We start from the raw sequence: 9,684 nt of genomic DNA, 5'->3' as shown, positions 1-9,684 counted from the left end.
ATATGCACATAATGTCTGTGTATTGGGATTTAAGATTTCTGCTTGGAGCCTGTTGTATTAAAAAATTCAAAATCAAACCTGGCACTTTAATCTTTTATAAACAGATTTTTCAGGAATGTTATTTTGATTTAAAATGTTTACAAACTGGAGGCTTTTCAGCCATTACACAGAGTATTGGACACTATCATGTTCAGAGCAGCTACAAGTCACATCTGTTTAGGGTGCCAGAGGACAGGAAATTTGCACTGTTATTTTGCAGAAGATAAGAAGCTATGATGAAAAATAAGAATACTTTTCCTTTTGGTTGTCTTGCTTTTCTCCTCCTGTTTTTCAATAGGAATTGGGGCACTGTGTTACTTAACTGATTCTGACACATTGTGGGTAGCATAAACTTGCAAACTTTGCTATTCCAGGCAAATTTTCCAGGCAGAAGAGAGTCAAATACAGTATCTGAGAAGTGAGTGTTTGAGATTATTTTCAGGAACAGCATCCTCATGTTCATGGCCCATGCCTGGAGATAAGTTACCTGAAGCAGAAAGCAGAGGCAGAGCAGAATGAACAAACAAAATATACTGAATTGAGAGTGCTGCCAATAGGGTGTGAGGGTCTGGAATAAAATTTCAAATTTCCAGCATGATTTTTACACATGCATGTAACCGGTAACTGTAGTGGCAGAATCCCTGCAGCTACTGAATAAATAGCAGCTAGATTTTTTTAGTATTTTTTTTGGTCCCAATAAGGTATGCTTCAGGTTAGACAGGGAAAGCAAGTCCCTTTTGGGAAGGACCATCTTTCATTTTGATGCTCCTTTGAACACTGCATTAGAGAGTCTCTGCATTTATTTTTATAAATAAATTCAAGCAATGATAGTCAACTAGACAGCCCTGTCTATTCCATTGTAAGTCGCTAATTATTAAATATTTTTTCCCTATTTCTATTCAAGATATCACTAGGCAAGGGCACATCACAGTTATGTGCTTATCTTTTTCTGTTTTTGCTCTCACTCTGTGCTTTGCAGACACACCACCATCCCTGCACAGCTCTGCAGACTCAGCAGTGCCTTTAAACAACCAGTCAAGCATTGAGAAGGTGGAATTCCATCTGGGCAGGCTGTTTCACACTGACACCTCCTGAAAGATGCACCAACCAAGAAAAGAACAGCTGAAGTAGCTAAAGACATGTTTCATTTTCACTTAAGACAACACAGACATTAAAATAATGTAATTAATCCTCTCAGCCCCTTATACCCCACATGACAAAGAGGCAAAATCCCCCTCCTTGATAAGAGTGCTGAAGGTACTGATGAAGATTTCTGTTAGGCTTTTTGCCAAGACATGAATTTCAGCATGACAAATTTCCAGCATTAACACATATTCTCTCTCACACCGTTGTCTTCCAAAAATGGAACTGACCATGTACCCAAACCCAGCATTTCAGCAAAAATGCACACCATAACTCTGAAACACATCACTCCAATGTCACCCAGACAAACAGACTACTGTTGTACAACCATCAGGTAACAGCTCCCTGAAACACAGCAAAATTGGTATCAAACTAATTATTATAATGCGAGTGTGCATTAAACAGGACATTGGAAATGTACTTCATCATGTATTTCTATTTATTCTGCAGGCACACAAGAGAGCCCAAGGGTGAGCAAAACTCATCATTTACTAGTCCAATGCACATCTATATTAGGAAAAAAGAAAGATTGGAAAGGAATAAATGGGAGAGGGGGAAAATAGCTGAGTAATGAAAAGTAGTGCCTAAAGAAGATGGATAGATGGATGGATAAGAAAAGAAATAGAGGCATGACAAGGCAAGAAAACAAAACAAAACAAAAATCAAGACGGAAGAAGAGGGAAGAAAGATGAACAAAGAAGAGAAGCTGTCTTCTGGCATCACCTGCCTCAATATGTGATTAGGACGGCTGGCCTGAAAGAACAATCAAAATTCAAAATTTCCCATGGAATCATGTAATGAGAAATGAAACAGAGGTGTTCACTCTCCCCCCCTGTTCCAGTACCCATGAACAACTTTGCACTAGAGTGATGAATGTGTACTGACAATGTCCCTTTGGGATAGGGGGGAATCACCCTCAGTCTCCAAAGTGGGACTGAGCAGCTTGTTATGGGTCACACAGGACACCTGTGACAGAGCTGGAGACTGGCCCATTCTCCTGGGTTTCATGTAATGCTCTTAAAAATCAACTGTGGGGGAGAACATCAGCTTAGGGACAGCAGGCACAGCATTACACACTCCAGTGAATCTCAAAGACACACATTTCTAGAAGATTGTTTTGTTAATGTCTGCACATCCCTAAATCAAACAAACACCTAGAGTGAAAATTTCTGAACATTTTCTTTTTCTGAAACACCTACAGTGAAAATTTTCTGAACTTATCTTGCTCCTTCACAGGTGCTGGAGCCAGTGGGGGAGATGTGGATTTGGCAGACAGTGTAACAACTCTGTCCAACAGGAATCACTGGCCCAGGTGCAGTGACATTCTGCTGAGCTCCTGCAGTGTGAGAGGGACAGCAGTGAGCCCTTGTCACAGGCTGTGCCCAGGGCTGAGGCTGCCTTCTGCTAGTCCCATAATTGCCCTTCCAGTAGACTTCCCTTATTCCTGTGGAAATGGGCTCACATCCTTGGCTCTGAACTCTTCTCTCCCAAAAGGCTGAATCAAAGCAATTGCTGATGGGATCCTCTTCAGGATCTGGCTCAAATCAAACATCAAAGGTCTGGAAAACCACCAAGGCCTTTCCAAATTCTTCAAAGCTAGAGCTTTCCCCTCTCACCATCATCAAGATTTTATTCTCCCCAAATGATTTCTCTGCTTCAAACAGCAATACCCCTTCCTCTGTTGTGCTGTTCTTGTGGGGAAAACACAGGCAGATTCCTGCTTTTCCATGTAATTGGGTTTCATCCATGGACAGGCCTGTAGGCACAGGATGCTTTATTGGTCAGTTCATGAACCATCCCCTAGGACTGACCCCACTACTGCACACTCTATTTTTGCTGGGGCAAAGTCTCCAGTCTGAATGAAGGGTCAGACCTTCAGGCATTAAATCAGGTGTTTTGGAGATACTGAATTATTGTCTACACCTGCTATATAGCTACTGCAAATAAGGTGACCCACCTTACTCTGAATGAACTCTTTTGAACAAAAACCAGTTTCAATCTGTAAAGGAAGAGGCTCCCTTAGTCTGACACCTGTTCAAATTGTTTGCCAGAGGGGGTTAATGAAAGAAGGGAAGGACCATGATGCTGCTGCATTTTGATTAAAGAAGTGGTACTTATAGTGAGATATGTTGTAGTGAGGGAGGACTTCATTACCAGAATGTAAGAGACAAATAATTTGAATGTAGACTTTTCAATAACTGTTCCTTGAAAGGGGACACGAATGCCTTTCTTTTAATGAAATATACTTCCTAAATTTTGATCAGTCTCTACTCTTCATGCTACCAAATTCTCCATTCTCTTCTGACAAACCATCCTAGTGCTTTACAGCTTTAAACTATTTGATGAAGAATTCCCAAATACACAACAATTGTGCAGAGAGAGCTTACAGGACCAAATTTCAGAGTTCACAGTGGTCAGGCAGATTTGTTTGTTTGTTTGTTTTGGTTTTAGAAAGCAGCATTTCAGGGTGGAAACCCTCAGAGCAAATAAAACTTGCAGGGAAACTGAATTTGTAGTCTGCCAAGCAATGATTCTTTACTGGCACTCTTAAGTTTACATAAACCTCTCCCTCTATTTCACAGTAAAATGTGGTGATATAGGTTTAAAGACAAGCCAGCCAACAGTTTGTAGCAGCCCTGTGCCTTTACCCAAAGAATATCTAGCTAGCTATGACTTATCTAATTTAGGAGTGATATGATCTGTTATTTTAGTCTGCAGTTAAGAACAACAGCAACTAAAGAAATAGAAAGTAGGCAAGAAACCAGATTTATATTGAGATCACTGTAGCAACAAGAGCATATTTCTAAGTACCCAGAGCCAAATAGCAGTTGGTACTTCAGGAGATAGGATTTTGTCCCAGTGAAGGCTGGCATTGTGTCAAACTGCAGAAAAGTACTGTGGTAGATAGGGGAAAAAATACCTCTCCCTGAGAGCAGTAACCTTGTCTCATTCTGCATTTATGAATTCCTTCTCTTTGCCAGGAGGGAGGAACTCCTGTCACCCTATAAACTCTTCCCACCCTAAAACCTAGCAGTGGCTTTACAGCCACTTTTTTCGTTTGTTCACTTTCTTCGTTTCTCTCCATGAAACATAAAAGAAAAATCAAGTACTTTAAACCAGGCCAGATTGGTTTCCTTTTTTCCCCCCTAACATTAGTAAAAAAAAAAAAAAAAAAAACCCTCAGGAAATAGTTTTGGCATGTAACTGAACAGCTTAGCTAATTTTTTTCCTCCTAATATGGATGTAATTATGGACAATACAGTATGGTCTTATTGCAATCATTGTGATAGAACTGCATTTGCACAGTAAGCTGCTCTGAGACAGATTTTCTTGTATCACAGCTGCAGTGAGTGTCTTCTTGCTTAAAAATAATGACTTTTCAAATAATTTCTAATGCTGGCTCTTGACCCAGAAAAATTTAAGGAAACTGACAGCAACCAAAACCTCTAGCTGCTGGAATGTGAAAACTCTGAAAAGATAAAAAATAAACATAAAGGCATTTCGAGGTCCCTTCTCCCTTAGCCCAGCCACCAAGTGGTTTAGCTGTGGATGTGTGTTCATGGAGCTGTGTGGTTACAGAAAATAACAGACAAAGGTTGCATTAATCACCCCTCAATCCAAGCTGAAATTAGACTTGTGGAAATTTTTGGCTGTAGCTGTTTTTCTGCCTCTGTCTTTTTAGTACTTGTCAGAATATGGCACCTAAAATAGTTTTACTGCATCAGTGATCTGTTCTTCATGGATCTGGATATGCTTCCTCCACTGTGTGATGTCTTCACCTTGTGAAGGCCTCCTCTTCATTTTCCAAACATACAGATGGTAGCTAAAAGGTACAGAACTTTGGCAACATTCTTGGCTATTAATTCAGTCATGTAATGAATTTTACCCTTTTAGTGTATAACATTTCAAGTTGTCATTTGTAAAATGACAGTAAAAGATATGGGGAAAACTGTTTGAGGAAGTGTTTTGGATTCAGTTTTTGCTGGATGAATGAGTCCTGGAATAAACCATGTTATCCCCATGATTACTTTACCTGTGCTAAGTAAATCCCTGGTTGATGGAGCACTCATGGCAGGTGAGAAGTTTGGAAGAGCTGAATGATGCTCTCGGACATCAGCAATCCTGCAAGGCAGCCAGCCCCAGCGGAAGATGAAGTGTGTGATGGCTTCAATGCCTCTCCTCTCTCATACCTTCCTGTCTGGCAGCAAGGCAGCTCACACTCTCTTTGCTGAAATGAGTCACAGCCAGGGAATGACCCTTGTATAGAGGATTTCAAGCTGCCCCCAGAAGAAGCTGTTGTTTCAATCTCAATGTTTTGGCTGCTTGTCAGATGACAAGGCCAAGGAGGAATGAGGTCAGACCAGCTGTGGCTGAGTTGTGTCATGATTTTGCAATGAGTCCCAGCTGACTGATAAGGAGCCATGAACACAGCCAGAGCTTTTCCATCTCCCTCTCTGAGGCATGGCTCCACTTTGCACTTCAGTCTGAGCCCAGTGGCCAGTGAGCTCCTGCTGGAGGTGTCACCACTGGCAGCAGGAGCAAAGGAGTCTCAAGGCAGAAGAACAGCTCCTTACCTCAGCTGTTTTGTTGCATTTTATGTTGTTGGAATATTTGGGTTATGCTAAGGATGCTTATAATGACAATACCAAATGACTTCTCCATTATATATGGACATGGAAAAAGCAAGGTTTGTTCTATTTCTCCCTGGTCACCTAAGCTCATTAAGTCCAGAATCCCATGAATTCTTATTTTTAATTAGATGTACAGTGATTATGGTTTTAGGAGTTCCTGTTTCAGTCTGATGAGCATTATGTGAACCTTCAGCAAAAGGTTAAAGCCTTGCAGTCTGAGATGGAGCTGGTAAATCTCCCCAAACAGTGAAGGCAGCCAGGACTGGCCCTGGCCTCAGTTCCAGCTGACTGAACTAATGTGGGAAACTGGGATGTGAGAAATTGCTGGATGTGACAGATAACAATGACAGGAGCTGGCAGGAGCTACTGACAGCACCATGAAGAATGGCTGAGTTTCACAGGTGGTTCAGGGGGAGTGGTGTGAGGGATGGACAAACCTCCCTGAAAAGGAGCTTTGGGACCTTGGGCAAGACCAACAGCAGCTTGATGCCCTCATCAGCCGCAGGATTTAGAGCTGAGATCAACTGTGCCACTAATGGGGTCAGGAATACTAACAGGGCTATGGATGCAGTAACAGTAGAACTAATAATAAAAAAGTAAATGAGGCTGGGTTGTTTAACTGGGGAGGACTGGGGAGGAGAGGGAGAGGGGAAATGATGGTGAAAGAAAACAACAAGAGGTGGAAAATAAGGTAGCAAGACATTTAAAAGGTGTCATTGATGTTATCCAAAGGTACCTGTCAGGCACTCCTGCTCTTCCTCACTGCAAACAGAGCAGGACAACAAACCTGTTGTCCTTACCACACCACAGGTGTCAGGGATGCTTCCACGGCCTGGTGGACCAGGGATGTGGTGGATGCCCTCCCTTGCTGGCCAGGGCACAGCCAGGATGGCTGTCTAGAGAATCAAGGGGTCAGCTGAGCCCATTCCCATTTCAGGCCTGAGAGCATCATAACAACATCCTCAAGGGAATAAGGCAAAATGAGGTGAGCCTTGCACTTGGGACAGCTGTGGGGAGAGGCAGGGTGTGAGGATTCAGTCCATTCAGAAGATGGGAGCTGAGCACTGGGGGAGAGTGAGAGAGCCAAGGGCAAAACTGCTGGGTTATGAAGTGGAAGTGGGGAATTGTCACAACTGTGCCCCTCTTGAAGAATTAATGGCTGTAACTGCAGTTCCTGCAAGCCAGACTTGGTTGGAATCTTTCAGGCAAGCTTTGAGAATTAAATTTTAATTTAGTTCCCTCCAGGAATTTATGATTCTTCTGATCCCATCTGGACTAAGGGCGACTCTGCACAGCAGTTTATTGAGCTGAATCTCCATATTGTCTCCACTTACTGAGCTTTACTTCAACTCATGGAGAGCCCTCAGGGAAAACCAAATTGGATTCTCTTCAGTTAACACCAAAGAAGGACTTAATTGAGGGGCAGCTGGGATGGTTTCACAGTTTCTTTTTACAGGCAATTAAACTCCTTTGTCCAAAAGTGTCACATAAACTGCACGAGTCCTTTCAGGTCCCTTTCTGACTGTCAGACATTTTTCTTAGGTGGGTTTGCTCATCTCCTGAGTTAGTGAATTCCTCTGTGCTCCTCCATCTTTCCTTCTCATGCCTCTGCAGAGGTTCAAAGAGCAATGGTGTGAATCTGTGAAGCTTCAAGGTATTTGAAATTATAACCCTGAAAAATTTTAGAGCAGACGTGCAAGGAGATTACAGAGAATATGGGGGACCATGAATGTAAAACATCAGAATTCTTCTGTTTTCTTATCAAAATAAATTTTTTTTATGAATCAACACAAAAAGTGAGTTTTTTGTACAGTGACATTTCTCTAAAAACGTTATATATCATCACTGAGGGCAGAGCGCCTCAAATTTTTTTCAGATTCTTTTTTCCCTCTTTATTGCACAAAATAAATATATGGGCCTTCCCAAATGAAAATTTTCTCAAAAATAATATCAGGGGAGTCTTTCAGAAATATATCATAGTTCTGCAGTGCCTATTACTCTAAAAATGTAAACAAAGTCAACTTGTTAGTTTTGAATTTTGTCAGCTTCTGTTTCGGACATCACTGAGGAAACACAGCTCTCTGTTAAGCAGGCATTTCTTTCTCTGAGGCCATGTTGAAATAAGTGGTAAATAATCTATTTTAATTTAGTTTAGTCTAGTTTTAATTTAATTTTATTAAATTAACAAAGGGGAGAACTCAGCATTCCACATTCTATCTATTTCCCTGGGTTAGATTAAGCCTCTCTGGATGAAATTAGAACTTCTTCCAGAAAGCCTTTTTTGAGTGCTACAAGAGAACCTTAATGGATTCTTAGGGACTGGAATTCCCTGCCTAGAACAACAGAACCCACAAAGATAATGCCCAGAGGGTTTAAAGCTGATCCTTTCCACATTCATCAGGTCTAGATTAACCCCAGCACTGACCCAAGGGGCCTGGAGCAGCAGCCCCATTTTACAAACCCTGCACCACACCAGGCTGTTTCTTTCTCGGTCATAATCACAAAGAAGAAATATGGGAGCCCTGCAAAGACCTTGTAAACCATGTATGGGACAAGCTACAGCAGAATGAGATGACACGTGGGGCACTATAGAGTCTCTGCACACCTGCAGTTCTTGCTGAGTGGCTGAGAAATGGTGATGATGAAATGAAATCTTTTCCTGAAGATCATCATCTAGAGGGTAATCCAGCTTGGGAAGTCAGAGCTCCACTGAAGAATACATTCTTTATGTGGACAAAGACAAGCAGAGTAGCTGGAGGAGCCTAAATAGGAAAGGAAACCTTTCACTGAACCTTTTAAACCACAAAAGAATTTACAGACAAACAAACCATAACTAAGCAGGAAGCTTGAACTGTGTACTGTGAGCAAATCAAAAGCAGAAAAATATTTTCACAGTGAAAACTATTTAGTAGGTATCTTGCCCTTCAAGTGACTAATACTGATTGCTGTGCTCTGCTAACATGTAATTTGCTGGATCAACTCTTGGTTGGCAAAACTGGAGTGAAGGTGGAAAGAATGTTCATGTTCAGCATGTTCAGCAGCTAAAATCTCTCAGAAAATTTAGAAACACAGGATTATTTCTTGTGAAGAAACAGATAAAAACATTGTAAAAATGGACTGAGAGTCCAATATTTTTTTGTATTATAATTTTTAGAATCCAGAAAGAAGGGGGTTTTTGGTAGAGGTGGTTTTTTGGGATCTTTTCTTTTGCTTTTTTTGCCTTTTTTTATGAGTGGAAATCCTCCCCTAATCCTTTGTGTTAGAAACAGAAAAAGGTGAAGCAAATTTATCAACAAATCCGGTACACAGAAAAAGCCCCACATGTAATTATAATCACTGTTTGATTCCTGAGAGATAAGTGATTCCTTGCCTCTGCCTCTTCTTGCAGTCTTGGCTTCATTAAAAAGCATCTGATTGATCACACTGACACATTTAAAATCCATCTCCCCACAGCAGAGATTTGCAGCAGAAGGAGAGGGGTTTTCATCTCACACATGATCTCATGTTCTCCAAGCACATCCCACAAAGCAGCCAGCTGGGGGCAAAGGGGAGAACTCAGCATTCCACAGGCTGGGGGTCACTCTCAGCCCCACAGGTACAGCAGGAACGAGAGTCCTGACCCCCAACCAACACAGCACACCTAGAAATAATAACTGAACTCTGAACTCCAGTATCCCACACCAGCTCTATATATGAGATATGGATCAAAAAGATACCAGTTCCAAGTAGCAGCCAGGAAAATGATTCTGCTTTGGACACTGAAGTTCTAAAAATCTTTAGGAAAGGCCAGACCCTCGCCACTTATCATGGTTATTCTGAATATATACAACCTTTTAAAAAATACTTATTAAGATTCATTCTTTCAGCCCCC

The sequence above is a fragment of the Melospiza melodia genome, chromosome 2 (assembly GCF_035770615.1).
Source record: "Melospiza melodia melodia isolate bMelMel2 chromosome 2, bMelMel2.pri, whole genome shotgun sequence".
NCBI lineage: Eukaryota > Metazoa > Chordata > Aves > Passeriformes > Passerellidae > Melospiza > Melospiza melodia.
Note: the sequence above shows the minus strand (reverse complement) of the source record.